The 21,289-nt window shown below is 39.6% G+C and overlaps 1 long non-coding RNA gene across 2 annotated transcripts in view; it reads right to left on the bottom strand.

The window, feature by feature from the left end:
• Positions 1-13,232: 13,232 nt before the first annotated feature.
• LOC149458406 (uncharacterized) overlaps positions 13,233-21,289 on the bottom strand; it is a 135,212-nt gene continuing 127,155 nt past the window's right edge. For both annotated transcript variants that reach the window (XR_016313429.1, XR_016313428.1), the window contains exon 2: positions 13,233-14,101. This is a non-coding gene — a long non-coding RNA (uncharacterized LOC149458406). The remainder of the gene's footprint in view (positions 14,102-21,289) is intronic.

Raw genomic sequence — 21,289 nt, forward strand, 5'->3', positions numbered from 1 at the left:
TATAGGGTGGTGTGGAACTGTTTAATCCTTTTCCCCCTAGTGTTAGCAGAGTGAATTCATTTTTTTCTGATAGCAGAGGATCTTGGGACCTGCAGTCCTATAGCCTGTATTCCTGAATACAGAACTCCTGAATTCTGATTGAACTACAACTAATAGAGAGCTGACGAACAAGAAGGATGCTGGGAAAAAAGATATATTCTACAGCAAATGACTGACTCTCTCTCTTGGTGCAGGATTTGGAGCTGAACAAAGGGAAACACGCTGACCGCTCATGAGGAGAGGAGAGCCGGTAATTGGCAATCCTCAGAGGGGACATGTACACTGATCATCAGGGCACTGATGAACAGTGTGCCTTGATGATCAATGTAGCCCCATCAGTGCCACCTGTCACTGTCCATCAATGCCAGCTGTCAGTGCTCATCAATGCCTCCTGCCAGTGCCCATCAGTGCCATATCAATGCCACATATCAGTGCCTACCAGTGCACATCAATGCCAGTCAGTGCCACCTATCAGTGCTGCCAACCAATGCCACCTATCAGTGCCAGTCAGTGCCGCCTATCAGTGCCAGTCAGTGTTGCCTATCAGTGCACATCAGTGCCGCCTATCAGTGCCCGTCAGTGCTGCCTAACAGTGCCAGTCAGTGACAACTAACAGTGCCAGTCAGTGCTGCATATCAGTGCCAGTCAATGCTGCCTATCAGTGCCGCCTATCAGTGCCATATTTGAGTGCTGCATTTCAGTGCCCATCGGTGATGCCTGTCCATGCCCAACAGTGCCACCTATCAGCGCCTCCTCATCAGTGCCCATCAGTGCCGCCTATCAGTGCCCATTACTGCAGCCTCATTAGTGCACATCAGTGAAGGAAAAAAATCACTTATTTACACAATTTTATAACAGAAACTAAGAAAAACATTTTTTTTTCAAAATTTTCAGTTTTTGGTTTGTTTAGCAAAAAATAAAAAACCCAGAGGTGATTAAATACCACCAAAAGAAAGCTCTATTTGTGTGAAAAAAATGATAAAAATTTCATATGGGTACAGTGTTGCATAGCCACGCAATTGTCATTCAAAGTGTGACAGCGCTGAAAGCTGAAAATTGGCCTGGGCAGGAAGGGGGTATAAGTGTCCTGGAAGCGAGTGGTTAAATACTCTGTTATTTTATGCTCGCAAAATCATCACTTTATGCTGGAAACAGCCATCTTTCCCTGCCATAACCTAATGGCCCCTTTATCAAACTATTTATGCTATAGGATGCCCCCGCAAGTTTTATAAAATTTGGTCTTGCTGGTTGATGCTACCTCCACCGCCACTATGATAGATGGTGAGGGGAAATAAACCGCGGGAAGTTACTAATATGTTTTTTTCCTTACTCGAAACGAGTTCCCTCATTGTTTTCTATGGTCTTGTTATTCACTTGTATTTGGATAGGCCTTGCATGTCCTGTAATGTCTCCCCACCTCTTCTCCGGGGTTGTTTTAACTTTTAGTTAGTTATGTGTTAGACCTGTTGGGACTAAGGCCCTGCCCCTGTGAGGGCAACCTTTGTTTATATTTCTTGTTGTTTGTGTTTATTAACAAAATCAATAAAACAGATTTTCAAAACAAAAAGTATAGTGCCTGTCCTGACCTCTCATGATTTTGAGATCAGTTCTGAGGTTAGCAGATTTATATATGTAGCGTCCTCAAGGGGTGCTAGAGAGGTAGCTATAGTGTGGTTCACAGTAGTGAAGTCAGCTTGTCTATTTGTGTTATTTTAGGTCAGACTGGAGGGTCAATCTCTGGTACCTCCACCCTGGAGTCTTCCAGAAGATTTTAGAAGCTAGTGGGCAGAGGGGTGGAGACCAAATTCAGTATATTCATTGGAGTCTGTCCAATCTCAGGCAGGAGGCCTGTCAGTGTGGTAGATGGGCCCATAAATATGAGAGAGCCTGGCTAGCAGGGGAGTCTGGTGATCGGGTAGAAGATGGAGTTTTGAGGATCATGAGGCCTGGGAAGGGGGCTCTCCCTCCAGGATGGAGCTGAGGAGGAAGGAAAGAAGGATAAGAAGTTAGGCAGAGGTAACTGCACTACAAGTCCTATCGAGAAGGAACCCTGCTCAGCATAGGAGACTAGCCCAACCAAAAAGGCCTGAACAAGCAGTCTTAACTGCAAGATACAAGGGACAGAGTGAGTACCTCTATACCCCCAGGGCTTGTAAGGGAGAAGGCTTCCAGATGCAATATCCAGCATTCTTTCACAGGGATAGTTTCACAGCTAACCTAATCCCTTGCTTCGTGATTTGCTATGAAAATACCATTTGGACTTTCTACCTGGGTGTCAAACTTGTATGAACACTATATAATTTCATTTCACTATTTTTGTCACATTTATCAGGTATATTAGTGGTGCACATAATTGTTGAACTTCTATGATAAGCATTAGAATAAATTAAGGTAATCCCCAACTGCTTTGTTTATAAACAAAAGTAGCCAGAATTTAGACAGTTTTGTTTTAATAGGTTGTATAAATCTTATACAGTAGATGTGCCATTTCACAGTCAGGTTACGTGTATCCCCCAGGCATGTTATTTAAAGGAATTAATACTTTTATTGTTGTCTTTTATTGTTAAAATCGCTGCTCTCTACCAAACAAAATTTTAAAACATTTGTTTTTTCTTTGATACTTTTTCTCCAGGGCAGTGACTAGCTACCCCATGTCCCATTTGTTTGACAATCCCTTGCTTATTAACCTAGAAAATGGCCATTACTATTTTTAACATTTGGCCCCTTTTGATTTCAAAAGGGTTTGAATTCAGCACCAAAACTTCAGTAATGTTCACCTTTCCAGCCCCGAACTGAAAACAGGTACAGTCGACCCATCCCTAGTCCTAAGAATTCTTGCCAGCAGTGAAGGAGTACAGAATTGCAAAGGAGCACAAGTAGGGTGAATATCTGGAGAGTCGAGGGGAGGGGTTGGGCCTTTCCAGAGAAACTATGAAAATACACCCTACTTGGTTGTCTACTTTCCCTGCCAGCTCCACTAAAACTAGGATTGCAATTTTGCATGGTTGCTGGTAATTTAATCAATGCTGCAGGTCATAAACCAACAAAACCAGAAAATGTTCTGTACAAAGGAGGTTATTCTAACAGAGGGGATACTCAATCACTCAATCACAGTGTAATCATGCAGAGAATGGCACTGACATAAAAATGGACATCAAAACTCTCTCTGCATCCCTGAGCAATACCCAACTTCGGCAGAAGATCAAAAGAGAAAGAGAACTCTGTATGTCAGGTAACTTATCTGAACATGAAGGAAAAGGTAAGTATAAAAAAAAGAGCATAAAATACTGACAGTTTGTGTTATTGCAGGTCTCTTTTTTTCATTTTTTTACTATCACAAAAAAAGTCACTTTAACCCTAAAATGTGTCTGCATGGGTTTCCTCCAGGTACTTTGGTTTGCTTCCACACGTCAAAGACATGCTGGCAACTTAATTGGCACCTGTCTAAACTAGCTCTAGTATGTTACATTGTTACAAAAAAGAGGGGACGTGAATAGAGATTCACAAAAAGTGGTTACATCATGGACAGAATGCGGTACTCAAAGTAATTCCAAAAATTATGCTTTATTACACAATACAAATGTGGACAAATGAGGTAAATACCTCAGTTCACCATCACCTCAGTATGAGATAATACAAAGACAGACCTAAAAACATATAAAATCATACATCAAGACCGGTCTAAGTAGTAAAGTGCTGCAGACATAGTGACAATTGTCTAATACATTTGCAGCACCGCCAAGCAGGAGGTATATCAAAAAATTGTACCAATATAGGCATAGCATGCAGTGCAATAATGGCTGATAACAAGTACCAAGTAATAGATATGATTGCCCATGGACCTAAACAGGTAATGTGGGCTAAAATGCATATATATATAGAGAGAGAGATGTGGTTGGCCTCTATGGTGGCCAAATGAGGCAATAATGACAATGGATAATGGCAAAAGTAGGTGGTAGAGTATCAAGCAGCAATATTTATGTCCATAATAATATGTAGAATGAGCGGAATAAAAAGTATACAGGGCACCACTTGGCTTCCTCAATGTAGTAGATCTGGCAAGGGCCTGCCTTAAGGGGTTTCTTCACCGCAACATGCGGGCTATGGACCACCTTAATATTGATGTTGTAATGTAGAGTGCTGGACCTTCCGTGCTTTGTAATAAGTGTAGGGTGCCATGCACCTTTATATGTTGAAGCATGATGTCCCCATCCTGAAACAAATACGAGACATATGGAGAGTCAATATATGAGTTCTTGGTAGTAAATGTGCAATGGCGTGCATGCGCCGTGTTCCCTTTTAGTTATGCTGCAGTTCACTCACCACCCAAGCCATAGGTGATACTCTAACCGAGTTTCCTTTGTCTGGATATCCAGCCGCAGTCCTGGAGGCAGCTGCCACCATCGGGATTGTTGTCCAATGGGCTCCGCTCTTGCCCCGGTACTTGTTCAGCCTTGCACCGCTCATGGCCAGCGTGTATGGCTGCCTCCCCTGATGGTCAGTGTGTATGGAGCCAATGCATCCGGCCAGAAGTGACGTATCTGACGTATGATGTCAACGTGTTTCGCCAATGGGCGTATCTCACTCGGCTTCGTCAGGACCAATGAGATGCCTACCTTCCATACACTATTTATAATGGGCTTGTGACTACCCATAAATGTAAATCAATTGGTGGCAATTATACTCAGTGGAAGAAAAGCTAAATAATTAGCAAGTAGCTGGTCATATAATACAAATAAAAAAGCAGATACCTGGGTACACAGTGGGGAGAGAATTGCTCTTTCATTAACATAGCAGCCTTTTAGAGGAATTATTCAATAGCCTTCCTATTCACCACCAGGTGGCGCAAAGGAATTTTACACTATGAGTCTGCCTATTTTTGCAAAAACACTTGGAGGTCACATTCAATATTTAACCCTTTGGGGGATAAAGTATCAAGTTTATATATCCAATGTTTTTCACGTTTCAAGAGTTCTCTATCAAAGTCACCTCTCCTCTGTGGGCAGCTAAGTGCATATATTCCTTTGACTTTAGTGCCCTCTAGTTTTCCCCCATGGTACTTGGCATAGTGTTGAGCCAAATCACTTTCAGAATCATTTGATTTAATATCTCTAAAATGTTCACCTATTCGCACTTTAAGCTGCCTTTTAGTTTTACCAATATACATATTTTTACACAGACAAATCAACATATAGAGTACTCTAGCTGTAGAGCAGTTTATAAGGCTTTTAATTTTAAAGTGAACTTTGTTATTTGAATCAGAGAACGTACCAGTACGATCTACAAATTTACAAATTTGACATTTTCCACAATTATACATCCCTTTTGTGTGTGACTTAAGCCATGTTGATTGTTTTAATGGCTGATAATCAGGATGACTAAGTAGGTCACCAAGATTTGGTGCTATCCTTGCCACCATTAGTGGATGATCGCCTACAATTTTACCTAAATTAGGGCATTGTGTAAGAATCCTCCAAAATTTTTCCAATACATGTTTTACTTCCCCCCACTGTGCTCCAAACTGGGTTATCATCCTGACTGGTTGTAAGGTTTGTTTCCCTTGGCCTTCTTCCTTTTTTGAAGATAGTAACATTTTCCGATCAGTTTGGTATGCTCGTTTTCTTGCCCTCCTAATCTGGGAGTGAGAGTATCCTCGTTCCCTGAATCTTTTATAGAGGTCTTGAGCCTTTAGTCTAAAGTCATCAATATTGGAACAGTTTCTTTGACACCTCAGAAACTGTCCAACTGGAATCTCAGTGATCAGTGAACGTGGGTGATAGCTTTTAGCCTCATGTAAAGTATTGGCTGCTGTTGGTTTTCTAAACATTTTGGTGACCAGCCTGTCTCCCTCAAGTCTAAGATCAAGGTCAAGGAAGGAAATACGCCATTTATCAAAGTTGTATGTAAGTCTAATATTCAGGGAGTTATGATTCAATTCCTCCAGGAAGAGTTTTAATTCCTCCAGTGACCCTCTCCAGACAAGGAACATGTCATCAATGTATCTCAACCAAATTTGAACATGTGTGAAGAACAATCGATGACCTGTAGACAAACTGTTCCTCCCAAAAGCCCAGGTGCAGACATGCATACATTGGGGCCCACGGTGCTCCCATGCTGGTGCCTCTAGTCTGCTCGTAGAAGATATTATTAAATTGAAAAAAATTATGATGCAGAGCAAAATCTAATAGCTCACTTATAAATTCGTTTTGCCCTCCCATTCCAGGATTTGACTTATCGAGAAAATGACGAGCTGATATTAGCCCACATTCATGTGGAATAGACGTATATGATTCAACGTCTACTCCAACTAAAATAGAGTTTCCATCAATTTTTAAATTTTCAATCTTTGCTAGTACATCTTTGGTATCTTTCACATAGGAAGATAAATTTGGAACCATATCCTTGAGAAACAGGTCAATATATTTTCCTATCTTCTCAAGGGGACCCTGTATTGCGGAGACTATTGGTCTTCCTGGAGGATTTATCAGATACTTGTGGATTTTCGGGATAATATAAAAGGTATGATAATTAAATTCCTCAATCTTAAGATAATCATATTCCTTTTTAGTGAGAAGGCCAGCTTCTTTGCCCAAAACTAAGGTAGAATTTAGTTTCTTAACCAAAATGGGAAAGGGATTAACACTTAATTTACAATAAGTGGTAGTGTCACCTAATTGGCGTTCTTTCACATAATTCTGTTCATTTAGGATTACTACATTGCCACCCTTATCACTTCTTTTAATAATAATATTTTTGGCTTCTTTTAATTCTCTAAGTGCTCTTCTTTCTTTTTTGGTAAGGTTATCACTTATTGGCTTTTTCCATTTAAGATTTTTAAGATCTGCTGCTACTAGATCCAGAAATGCTGGTATTCTCATATTAAAAACGTATTTTAGGCATGCAAATGTATTAGACAATTGTCACTATATCTGCAGCACTTTACTACTTAGACCAGTCTTGATGTATGACTTTATATGTTTTGAGGTCTGTCTTTGTATTATCTCATACTGAGGTGATGGTGAACTGAGGTATTTACCTCATTTTTCAACATTTGTATTGTGTAATAAAGCATCATTTTTAGAATTACTTTGAGTATCGCATTCTGTCCATGATGTAACCACTTTTTGTGAATCTCTTTTCACGTTCCCTCTTTTTTGCTGCATGTTTTTTTGTTACTGGGCAGATAATTTACGTCTAGCGATGCATAATATTTTTAAGCCTCTAAATTTTCTCTATCTTATGTTACATTGTTAGTCTTATTGAAAAAATAGACACATGTCCATCTTCTTCAACCAATACAAAGGAAAAAAAAATATACAATCCCATACACACAATCCTATATCCACAGTTGATCCAGAGGAAGGCAAATAAAACCTCAGCAAAGCATGACCTATTTTGCTCCAGCAGAGGAAATATTCCTTCCTGATTCCCCAAAAGGCAATCAGATATTCCCTGGATTAACTTTACCCATAAATGATAGTATCCAGTTATACTATGTGCATTTAGGAAAGAATCCAGGCCTTTTCTAAAGCAATTTACTGAACTGACCAGAACCAGCCCTATTCCACATTTTCACAGCTCTTACTGTGAAAAAGCCTTTCAGTATTTGGAGATTAAATCTATTTTCCTCTAGACTTAAAGAGTGCCCCCTTGTCCTCTGTGATGCCCTTAAAGTGAACAACTCTACACCAAGTTATATGGACCACCTTTGTATTTATACATGTTGATCATATCCCCCCTTAATCTCTTTCTCAAGAGAGAATACATTCAGTTCCTCTAATCGTTCCTCATAGCTGAGCTCCTCCATGCCTCTTATCAGTTTGGTTGCCCTTCTCTGTACTTTCTCCACTTCACCAATGTTCTTTTTGAGAATTGGTGCCCAAAATTTAACTGCATATTCCAGATTAGGTCTTACTAATGATTTGTACAGGGGTAATATGATATCTCTCTCTTTGGAGTCTATACCTCTTTTAATACAAGAGAGGATTTTGCTCGCTTTAGAAACCGCAGCTTGGCATTGCATGCCATTATTAAGCTTGTGATCTACCAGAACTCCCAGATCCTTCTGCACCATTGATTCCCCCAGTTGTACTCCCCCTAGTATGTACGATGCATGCAAATTCTTAGCCCCCAAGTGCATAACCTTACATTTATTAACATTAAACCTCATTTGCCACATAAATGCCAAATTAAACAGTGCATTGAGGTTGGCTTGTAAATTGGAGACATCCTGCGAGGACGTTATTCCACTGCAGAGCTTGGTGTCATCTGCAAAGACTGAAATGGTACTTTTTATCCCAGACACTAGATCATTTATAAATACTGTATATTAAAAAGTAATATGCATACAACATGTCTGAATGTGCATGTATGAATGTGAGTTAGGGACCTTAGATTGTACACTCCTTGAGGGTTAGGGACTGATGTGAATGTACAATATATATATAAAGAGCTACACAAACTGACGGCACTATACAAGTACCAATAATAAATTAATACAATTAAAGCTAAGCCCACTAATCTGTGATTCTAATAATAAACTAACAAAATACAAAAACTAAGCCCTAACACTAAATTAACATTGTGTTCTGTAGGAGCAGCTGTGCTTAAACCTCACAGGTCTGCACCAAAACACACAATGTTGTGTAGTGCTGTGTTGTGTAGTATTATATTGTGTTGTGTGGTGTGAACCATTAATTGACTGACTGATCTGTTACTTTGGCTCTTTGACTTTGACTAGCAACTGGTTAGTAATTTGACTATACATACAATACCTTAGAGTGTTACTAAACCCAGGACCCTGCATTCCCTATATCTGGTCTCCCACAGTACACACAACATGGAAATGCAATTATTTTAGTAAATATAAACTGCTAAATACCTTTTCTCATCAACAGTCAGAACAGTCATGTGACTTCTATCAGTGTTCAGCAGAGCACTGGTTACAGCTTGTAGGAGGAGTTTTATGCAAAACCCCTGACCTCTGTCTGGACAGTGCTGATTGGCCCTGTGCTGGTTACATGCACTCTCCCAAGGAAAAAAAAAACCTCTCTAGCAATATACATCAAACTGAGCATGTACAGAGTGTCTCCACACAATATGTCTTATGTCTTATCAGGCGATAAAAGGGGAACGCTGGAAGAAGGGTAGTATCAGAGAAGTCAGGATCAAACAGCCATTTTAGACAATGCAGAGGATTAACCCCTTAGGCTCTACAGTGAGTATACCAAGCATGCTTTACTGCATATATAGACTGATTTCACTGTTGTGGGTTTAGTGACACTTTAATAATCCATGGACCACACCACCTTCAATGGCCATTTTTTCAGGCTGTCCCTTTCAACCCTTTATTACATTACTATTATTCATCCATAGAGTGCAAATTCAGTTGAGAATGCCTGGCTTCACATCTTTCTTTTTTGTGACTACATTTGCTTTCTCATAGCGTGAACAACAGGGCATCAGCAGCATTCAGAATCATGGATTTAGCCAGGCACATGTCCCTGTCAGTTTGACTACAGAGAATGGGGAGTCACTGATTAATGACTGTTTGTTAATTGCATTGCTAACTTTTACTGTTTCATATTCCAGGCCTATAAAAGCAAGAGACAGGGTCTGGCTTTTCAAGGTGACTGCCTTCTTGTACTCAGTGATAATTCTTCAGAAGTAAAAAAAAAAAAAAACATAGGTCTGCAGATAACATTACAGCAAGAAAATTCAATTTTTAGCAGGATATCCAGCAGTACACTATGTTTATGGCCAAGATAATACTACATCCAGCCTAAAGGACACTGAAGTCTATGATGCTAGCTTAAAGAATATCAATAAACTAACTAAAAAATTCCTCTCCTATGGCCCATCTCCTGTTGACAGCCATGCCATTCTGGAAAGAGATTGAGTTTCACTTATCTTGATTGGTATAGCACAGAAAGATTATTTCTGATCTTAGTAAATTATTTCTTTAACTATACTTATTAGTTAAAGTGTATGTTGCCCTATATATGTATTTTTTTTTCATATGTGTGCTTCCTCATACATGTATATTACAAATAGCAGTTTCTATTATTTTCATGTACTTATTCCAACTGATGTATCTGGTTGATTCTGCCAGTCACTTTTTTTTCTTGTTCTAAACTGACCACACAAAGCACAGCTGATCTTTGCTAGTGTGGTCAGTTTGCATCTTTTGGCTGGCCATTCAGAGGTGCAGGACACTGTGCAGACAAACACAGCAAGTCTGCATTGGGTAGTTTGTTGGGCCACCAATGACCAATCACAACTTGCCTCTTGCCTCTGCTCAAGCACAGCCTGCATCTTGCCTTATGCTGAACAGACTATGTAATAAAGGAACACTGTGTGTCTGTACAGTGTCCTGTAACCCCACACCCCCACTAGCAGTAAAAGGATCTGCATGGTCATGCATGGCATAAGAGAACGTTTTAACCTCATGAAAATTAGGAAGAGATCATTTCTGAAACTATGCATCAGGAATTATGGTGCCTGCATATGTATAACTGTTTTTCAGAAAGTGTATGTTCACAACTACTTTAATGACTGTTGCCTTAGAATGTGGGTAGTTTTATAACCTATGCATAAAATGCCATTTAATTTTGCTGGAAGCCTCATTTAGTTATATGTTTCTGAAGCAGGCAGTAAGAGCACCCCGTCAAGATAAAAAAAAGTACAGATGTGATTGCATTTGTTTTGAACAGGTTTCAGTTTGAACTACGAAGTCAGCTTTCATTTCTGGGCCTATGAGCAAAATGTACTCCATGTATGATCAATCTAAGGCTACGTTCACACTAGCGTTGTGTGCAGGCGGCAGAGAGGCATTTGGGAAGCGTTTTTACCGCTTCCCAAACGCCTCGGACAATTCTGCACATTGCAGCACATGGTGCTGTTCTAACGGGAGTGATAGCATCGCGTCGCGGCAAAACGGACGCCTCTGGTCGAGTCAGGAGGTGTTGAAGCCTCCTATTCTAGTCTATGGTGCCGCTCCGCAAACTCCCGTCCGTCATTTGCGGCGCAGTTGCGGGGCGTTTTCAGAGCGGTAACACCATTTAAACTTCATTATAGGCGTTTGTGGGGTATTTTTAACGCTCGGCAAACGCCTACCAACTGCCGCTAAACCGCGCATGCGGCATTTGCAAAGCGTTAAAAAACGCTCCGCAAACGCCGGACCAACGCTTGCAAAATGCTATAGGGGCGTTTGGCAAGCATTGGTAAAACAGTCAAGTGTGAACGAGCCCTTAATTAGGTTTTAACTTACATTTTCAATCCTATTTTAAATCATGAAAGGTTCAAGACAACAATTCTTGGGAGCAGTATAGATTTATGAAAGACAGAAGCTGGCTAACAAATCTGCTTTCTTTTTTAAGAGGGCGTAAGCAGAAACTTAAACAAAGGGGTGGCTGTAGATGTAGTATATTTGGATTTTTCAACAGATGGTAAAAGTGTAAGTTAAAGTCTATAGGCTTAAAAAATACAATATGTAAATAGAAAAAGAAGATGGGCTTAGAGCGAACCTGGCCATTTAAGTATTTACAGTACATATTCTCAACAAGCAACCAATGAGGTTTAAAACAAGCCCTTGGGCCTCTGTAGTTTCAGGCACTGTAGAGGAACACTGAAGCCATCCAAGTTGGGTCTCTCTACCCTCGGTTGCCCTTATCTAGAGCACCTGTTCTGTGTTTTCCCCTTAGTTATTCACATGGGGGGGCAGGTATCTGGGGGCAGTCTATTTTCAAAGGGGGTTTTCATATTCCAATAAGCTCCCTGCCACACAGACCCCTAAAACCACCAGGCCAAGTTTGTAATGGATTAACAAGGGGACAAGGTGCTTTCCTAGGGGGAACCCCTCCATGTTGAGGGCATGTTGATTGATATGACTCAGGAGGGGTGCTCCCTCTTCTTTCCTGGCCTGCCAGGCTGCAAGCTCTCATAAGGGTCTGTTAACCACCTTGTGCTAAGAGTAAGCATATATGCCGCCTCTCGGCAGGTGGGCCTTGCCGTCTAGAGGCTGCATATATACCTACCTAAATGTAAACAAACCTGTGCCTAATGGAAAGCTCTTGATCGCTAATTGCAATTGGCAGCTTTCTGATCATGTGACTGCTATGACAGCCAATCACAGCGATCACATAAGCATGAACCCCACTCAGCTTCCCGGCATCTGAAGCCTATTAAAGGGCCAGCATTATGGGGTTAATTTTGAGAGAGATCTCACTTTTTATTTTTTGTCCATAGTGTTTGGTATAGAATATGGGGCACCCCACATAGTTTTTTTGTTTGTTTGTTTTGTTTTTTACCTTAATGAGGCCCGCATCTAGAAAAAGGATCTGGTATGTATTTTTAGGTGGAACCCCATGACTTTTTTTGTGGAGAATCCTTCATGAACAGCTATACCAGACTCTCTTCAAGGATAAGGGTCTGGTATAGATGAAGAAAACCCCCAGTCGCTTTCTTTACAAAACACAAGTAAACAGCTGGGAGCTGTCATTTGCCAATTACTTAAATGACATTTTTTTTTTCTTTGTAAATGTCAGTTTACTGCAGTAGGTTTTAATCATTGCACAGATGTGCCACTTCACAGGCAGGTTAAGGGCATCCCCCAAGTATATTAGTTTATAAGGAATTTTGCATTTGTAATGTTTCACTTTAAGCATTATTAAAATTACTACTCCCCACCAAACTGGATTTTTTAATAATAATTTTTTTTCTTTGGTACGTGTTCCAAACACTTTAAGGTTACAAGATATGAGGGCACTCTGGAGGAAAATCAGTTTTAGTTCTTTTTACGGAAAAGGGTACAGACATTCACAGTAGTTAGTTCTAGCCTACTGGTTCTACATATAGCTGGATGTGTTTCCAAATGTACACAATACAAATTTTTACTAATAATTATAAAGAATAAAATTAAAGATCGTTAAATCTGGGAGTTATTCATTTTCCTGTGAGAAAGGAATTTTTTTTACTGTTAGAAAATAGTAGTAATAATAATAATAACAATAATCTACTGGGGAAGAAATTAACACACAGGCTACTCTTCAACACAGGAATCGTTCAATCTTGGTGCCTCCACCAACCCAGCAATAGGAAATATACACTTCACTCTTCAGTGACCACATATTCTGCTTTATGTGCTGTTGGTAAGAAATTAGATTTGAAAAATTGTGATAGAAGAAAGAAAGAAATTGCGATAGAAACATCCATTTATTTTTTAAAGCAAACCGAGATTTTGTCAGTTTAGGGCAAAGCAACAGATTTGTTTTAATTCCCCATTTGCCTTTCCTACATTGCCCCGCTGTCAGCAATAGGAGCTAAAGGAAATACGGGGTACTTCCAATTATGTAAAAGGAGGTGAATCACACAAGGAGACCATAGTCCTGTGCAGGGGCGGACTGACAACTCATGGGGCCCCCGGGCAATAGGGGATCATGGGGCCCCTGTGTCCTTGCCCAAACTCAAAAAAGCCTATGAAAAAGGTACTAGGGGCATCTCATGGGGCCCCCTACTGACCCCGGGCCCTCGGGCAGTGCCCGAGTTTCCAAATGGTCAGTCCTCCCTTGGTCCTGTGTAAATTACAAAAACTGAACAAAATAGCAAGTGAGCAAAAGGAAGGAAAGTGGCACCATGTATTGTTTCAGTGATCTGTTACTATGTACCTATAGGTACTATTCACATCTCTATGGAATATGAATTATTTTTCTTTGTACACACAATACACCGGTGGGTTTGCGGGATAATTTTACAGTGTATTCTTCTGCACCAAAATTAGTTACATGATGTATAAGACATACTTTTAATGGCCCTATTCACTATAGCTAATCTCAAATAATCGTCCAAAGGCAACCAGCTAATAATAAATGGTGGTCCATGTAATGGTACACCCTCAGATGCAGCACAGGGGTTTTGTCCAAACAATCTGTTACATTAAAACAAGCAAGCAGTTTGTTACATTAAAGACATGGATGGTTGCTCTCAGAGTCATGTGGAGGACGTTCTGTGTTGTTCCTCTGAAAGTGAGGCTGGTCATAATCTGCCTCATGGCAATGGCAGCATCCTGTGGAAAAAAAAAACATAAAAGTGTCCAAAAAAGAAAAAACATATAAGTTTGTCCATCACAATTTCTCCTTTCCTCAGCTAGGCTTGAGATTACCCCTACCTTGGTCCCTAACTGGGCAGAATGCATTTTAGTACCTGCAGATGTTCAAGCAATTCAAAAGGCTCCTTTTTTTAAAATAATAAACATGGTATATTTACCTGCTATGGAAGTGGTTTTGCACAGAGCAGCCTGGATCCTCCTCTTCTCGGGTCCCCTGCAGGCTCTCCTGGCCCCTCCCTCCTGTCGGGTGCCCCCACAGCAAGCAGCTTGCTATGGGGGCACCCACTGCTCTGTGTGTCCATTCACACACGGAGCCATGGCTTGACCCCCCCCTCTCTTAGCTGACTGGCTGTGAATGACAGCAACAAGAGCCAATGGCTCCCACTTGCTGTCTCAGCCAATGAGGAGGCAGAGACCCGGGACAGCCGAGGCTGTTATTCACATCGCTGGATAAAGATGAGGCTTGAGTAAGTATTGAGGGGGCTGGAGGCACTACTGCACACAGACGTTGTTTTACCTTCATGCATAGAATGAATGAACGTAAAAAACCTTCAGCATTTACAACCACTTTAAGGTATTATTACTATCTCTCTTATTCTTTGTTCTTTCTTCAGATATCCCATTTCTAGGTCACACAATATCCCCCAGTGCATTTTTCTTCACTAGATCTCACTCACACCATTTAATCAACTCAGAATTGATTCCTCCTCACCTCCCCCCACTTCCATATCTTGGAGTATTGTTGGCTCTTTGGAAGTTACAGACACTATTCATTCTCCCGCATTTTTAATTCTTATTTCTAACAATTACTGCATAGGAGTGCTCTGTCCTACCAATCTAAAAATGTAAAATGTACACTGCTTTTTGTACCACCCTATCTTATTCCCTGAGTGTTTGTAGGTGTTTGTTTATGTATTTGCTCCTTGATCAAACCATTCATTCTTTATATCAAATGTGATTGAGGATGATACAGTATAGGGTGTGAAACACCAGTGTACACCATGGTCTTCTACCCATTGTTTTATAGCTTGTCCTGTAAAACGTGTGCCATTGTCTGAGGCACCAGTAATGCTTTGCCAGCAGTTGCAATAAGTTTTACAGTTGTCTTCTGATCGGTGTGTTTAGTAGTATAAACTTGCAAAAGTTCTTTATTCATGTCCATAGCTGTCGCACAGCATCTCATACAATCTCGTTCCTAAAGTCGGGAACCTAGGAAGTCCACCTGGGAAGTCCAGACTTTTCCTGGTTGTTCTCCTTCATAAATGCTTCCTGACAGGGGTGTCATTCATGGCCATTTCTTTGCTTTTTGGCAGATGGAACACTGTACCAAAATATCTTTGGCTTGAGGTATGCCTTTAAAATCTGAAGAATATATTTAAAAAAGATATATTTTTAAAAATATATATTTTTTAAATATATTCTTCAGATTTTTTTTAAGATATAAAAAAGTAATTTTAACATATATTTTTACATATATTTGTAAATGAATTTCAAAAATGTAGATTTGTATTTTTAGAGACATACAGTATATTTGAAATGTATTTTAAAAACTATTTTTCATATATTTTGTAATAAAAACGCATTTGAACATGCAGTATATATATATATTTTGAAATATATTGAATATGGGCAAAATTGTAACATTTCAAATACTGTAAATGACAATATATTTGGGAAGAATATTTTTAAAATATATTTTTCTACCATATGGGTTGAGCACCCTTGTGTCTAGATTTGCTGTGCACCCATTTTCCCAAGATTATTTTTTTTTTATTTAGTCATCAGTAGAAACTTGGGCTAGGTTATCCACTATGTCATTGCTGGAATTCCCAATTTATTTGTGACCTTCTTACAATAGAAACGTCTAGATTTGAGACATATACAGTTTTTTTCCATTCACTTGCCACACCCTGAACCAAGTATTCAGGCCTTTAAATACTGCAAAAACAAAAGGTATCGCATGAGTGGGTAAAGCCCATCTCATTAGACAAGTGGTTACTTGGACAGCAAACAAGACTTGTATCAAGCTATGATGAATAAAAATTGTGGGTTTTTTCAGTTTAGCAAAATAATTTGCAATAGAAATATTAAAGTAACACGCAGTGCTCAGCAACCTTACATGTGAACATACAAGACATAAATAAAAATACTGCCCAGCAATCAGTATAGAGTATCAAATCTCCTTTGACATCTTGCACCACCATATACATGGCTTGAAGCTTAGCATATTGACATGATTTACCCTGACCACGGTGTCAGTACAAGGCTGGAAAGCCACAGCAGTACATATTTGCCTTGAGGGATGATTTTGGCTGATTCGTCTGTTTAGTTCCAATTTCTGCTCTGTTCCCCAAAAGAATAGTTTTTTTTCTTTTAATTACATTGTTGATTGGCTTAAGATCCAGGCCCAAATCAAGAATTAATAGCCTCCAAAAGCCCAGTAAACCAAGAAAATGTTAAACCCTCCTCCACATTCCTGAATATAGTCCACTGCAGACTGGAATAGTTTTGATGTGCCCAGACCAAATCATTCCCAGAAATCTGGCACTTGTAGCTAGTTCTTGAATCTTTGTAGGATGAACAGTCCATCCTCTTTTTTGCATATGAGCCTGTACTGTAGTCAAGTCCTTACTTATTTGTTTCCTCCATACTACTAGAGAACATGATATTATCAATGTAATGATATACTTTACAGTCTAATTTTGGCAACATAGCCAGGTCCAGGTACTTATCCATGACAAATTGTTAGAATGTTCCAGTATGCTTGTAGGTGGGGCCTGAGTTAGGTACCTGGTATTGGTAGGAAATACTCACACACACAGTTTATAGCGTACTGGTGCATGTTATAAAACTCATGCACAGTTTAGTTCCAGCAGCAGATACGCTGTTCTTCAGTATTGATATAAGCAATCCAGAATATATGTAACCTCAGTGTTTACAGTATATGTTACCAGGGGACAGCTTCCGTTACAAGGGAGAATGTCCCTTATTTGAAAAGACAAAGGATGTTTCTGCAGTCTGCACTGGCTCCCCGCCTCTGCGCTACATAACAGAGTGTTCTTAGTGAAGAAGGAGCCTTCCCTGAGCTATCCCTTCATGTCTGGATCATGACCCTGTGCTAAGCACTGTCCCTCACAAATGGGTTCCTCTCCCTAAAACTATATAAATAAAATCTGTGCTGTGGAAAACAGAAACAGTGTGCAGCAGCTTTCACATAAAGGCAGTATAACAAATCTAAATTAACATATAAAACATATAAAACACAAATATGTAGCGCCACTAATAAAATAAAAGTGATAAATTATATAAATCTATCAATGAGTGTGCAAAATAAATCAGTTCATAAAAGCAATAAAAAGTCCCAGTGAAACAGTGTTCTCAGTAAATAAAACCTGAAAAGAACGCCAGCCACCTTCCAAATGTGAAATCACTCTTCTTTAAGTGTTCAGAGAACAGACCCCATCTCCCTGTGAAGTCAACACTCACCAGAATGGATGGCTGTCCTTACAACAGCATATGCACCCGTGACTCATGTCAAAACTTCCCAGTGTGTACCAAGCTTACCAATAACCTGTGTCCAATGGCACCTCCAAATGGAATCAAGGTGAGATAAATAAAGCTCCCCAGGAGCCAGGGATAATCTCCAATAGAGTAGTAGTTTATTAAAATATTATAAAAACAATCTCCATTAAAGCAAACAAATTAACTCACATAGAAAGCCGCTGTCAACATGAATAGTGCAGCGGCGTGACGTCAGCACCAGAAACTCCACCCTATGTATTTCATCCAGTAGGACATTATTAGTCATTCCATCATTTTGTTGGAGATCCCACTTCATCAAACAGGAAGCAATAAAATAACCATATTCTCGGAGATGAAATAATCCCCAGAGATATAAATACTTTAATATATGCACATAATAGATACAAATATTATTCTAATTAATTATATATGTGCATAAGCTTCCATGTATATACAAATTTTTTTATATACAATTTTATTCTTTATAAAACTATCGCTGTGCGACAACAATCAAGGTCAGCTACTTAGAAATATATACCATACCCCAAAAAGTAAATATATCTCTAATATACAAATTGTTATTATATACCTAATATTTAGTCCAAAAAAAGGACCTAAAAGAATATAGTAACGTAAGCATTATTACCAGTGGCAGACATCCATCCTCCTAACCACTTTAAAGGTGATCTTTAGCAACAAAAACTCCAAAAAACTACTTATATGTTATATACCTACAAAAAGAGGAGAAGGAAAACCCAAACAGACATAACCCTACAAAACACTTACCAGAAGCACACTAAAATGACGTGGAGTCCCTTATTTAAAAGGTTCCTTCTGAAGTCTCTCGAGAGTACAGCGTCCAATCAGATGACCTTCCTCTCTCATGGCACTGTATGGAATCCATATCTGGAACAGCTGGCACAAGGGGTGGAGACACTTTATTTTATCCTCAATAGTCTATGGTCTTCCTATACGCTCAATTCAGTTTCTCTGCAGGAAAGCAAGGAATTTGGAGGTTTCACCACAGCTGTCAAATGCCCAAACACGGGCAGCATTGAAAGGTTTCAGCCACTGTTTGGCCAGCAATTTTGCACCCATCCCCTTTGATTTGATTTTCAATCGAGGGATGTTGAGTAGGAGGTAGCTGATGAGATCACCCACTAAGCAAATTTCACCCAGTTCATTGGGACACAGATGAATACATTGAAATTCACCTGCAGCACGGAGCAATGCATTCTGACAGCAGAGGAGTCCCCGCTGCCAGAATACAATAGCATAGTGGGGAGGATTCCCCCACCGCTTGTGTGGATGAGGGGATCTTATCTTTTTATTTTTATTTTATCAGACCACTGGCTGATGAAAAAAATGTTCCACCTATGGCCAGCCTTAGGCTGTAGTAAAGCTTTACTTTGTAAAGAATACCCAATCAGGTGCAGGGAAAATTGTAAAAAAGCATTTTTGCTTGCAAATGAGGATGATAGAAATTTACCACATTTACTATGCTCTGAGGAAAATGAGTGCAACTGCACTTCCAAAGTGCACAGTCCATTTGTCTTTAGTACATCAACCCAAATGTTTTATTATTTCAGTATAAGTCTGCATGAAAAAGCCAACTTAATTCAGTAAACACAACATTTTATTGAACTCTATACAGTAGTTTGCATACATAAAAATCTGTGTTTAACAGTAGCCTAATTCCTGTTTTTTTTTTTGTTTGTTTGTTTTTTAATGCCAGTGGACAAAATAGCAAAATAAATTATATATATGCTCCAAATATATTTTTTCACCTAGAGCTTCATATTATCATCCAAAAGCTAAAACGATGCAGTGTGATTGCATTTTAACTGAAAATATCAAGCAGCATCATTACTGTGAACAAGGAGGACTTGGAGTCCTTCCATTTCTCCCTGTATGCCAGGAGCTTTCAGATTTCAAAAACACCTTAGAAATCTCTGATCACTAATGATATTGTGGCCCTACAATGCTGTTAGCCTCTAACATAAGCAGAGAAAAAATGCAGTCACAATTATATTATATACTGGCTAAACTTCAGATTTATTGGCTAACCAATTACATAAAAAATTCAGGCCTTACCTTTTATTAAACCTAAGGCTATTTCGCATGACACCAATCTGACCATTGCTGTTGATAATGAAGGTGCTTATGAGTTGAGCATGGTCAATAATAACAGATAAGCACATTGCTTACAGGGACTGTAGTTTCTGCAGACATCCCTCTAAAGTTAGACTATGCACTTTGTGCTGAGTGAAGAAAACAAACTGTTTGCACAAGCAAGGTGGACGTGGGAATCAGCCCTTCTGTGCTATTGTATTCCGACAGTGGGGATCCCTCCGCTGTCAGAATACACTGATCAGCACTGCAGCCACTGATTGAATGAAAAATTTCCAACAGTTCCATTCATCAGAAGGCAATCTGATTGACTTATATCAAACAATCAGGGACACACAGATCAAAATTAGACCGGTCCTTGCCTAACCAGTCAAATTTTGACATGGGTGCAACAACCTTAAAAGGAAGGACTGGCCAACCAGGTTAGACTTTTCTGGCTGCTCACTATTGTTTTCCTCCCAGATAGGTAAATAGGAAAGGAATGGGTTTAAGGAATGCTCTGCTACTCTTCCTACCCGCTCCTCCATAAGAAAAAAAATATGGATGATTCGATGATCCAAATGTGCATGTTTATAGAAAGCTCTGTCATAGGAAAGGTCTTTTGGTGTTCAGATTGTGCCCTCATATCCTATTACTATCTGATGTCTAGGAGAAAAGATGCAGGATGTATTATGTCTCATAACCATTTAGTGACAACCAATAAGCCCAATTAATAAGTCAAATTATTTTTAAATTCAGAGGATTGTAGATTAGAAGCCTTGTTCTTCCCCATGAAAGCTCTAGAAATGCCAATGCTTCAGCTCTATGTAGTGAACATGTTTACTAAAGTGTATGTATAGCCAAAAACATTGTTTTTTAGCTTCTGCATGGATTAGAGATTGGTGGGGGGGGGGGTTCTGTCTGTATCCCACTGGGAAGATTTTCCTTCACTTCCTCTCCTGAAGATGCAACAAGAAATGAGAGGAAAGTGTTCCAGATTGAAGGGAATATTTATTGCATGCATTCCTCACTGAAACAGGTGTCCTCATTTCAATATTTACCCTCACCTCTTGCTCTGGTGATAACTCTTCATTTATGATTTCATATCCCATTCTGTCACGGTGACAGTGGTCACTAGGGCAAATAGTGGGGTGATTCTCCCCAGCAGGGGATTGGGCAGCTATAAAATATTGACTGAGAATCTGTCCCTTCTCTAATCTATTAAGACAGCCATACATGGATCAAAATTCATCCAGTTCAGCAGGGACCAGCCAAATGTCAATCCATGTATGGGCAGACAGGTCAATTTATAGATCGACTGTACAGCAGCCTGTCAAGTTTTTCCTGAATGATCAGTGCCAGCTGGCAACACTGATCATTGTATTCTGACAGCAGTAAAGGTTCCCCGCTGTCAGAATACAATACCAGTGCAAAGGATTCCCCCATCCATCTGGAATGTATGAATGGGGTTATTCGGATATTTTTTTTCCGTTCAACACACTGATTGAATCAAAA

This window comes from Staurois parvus, unplaced genomic scaffold (assembly GCF_062004578.1).
Source record: "Staurois parvus isolate SC_StPar_1 unplaced genomic scaffold, SC_StPar_1.0 ptg000287l, whole genome shotgun sequence".
Lineage (NCBI taxonomy): Eukaryota > Metazoa > Chordata > Amphibia > Anura > Ranidae > Staurois > Staurois parvus.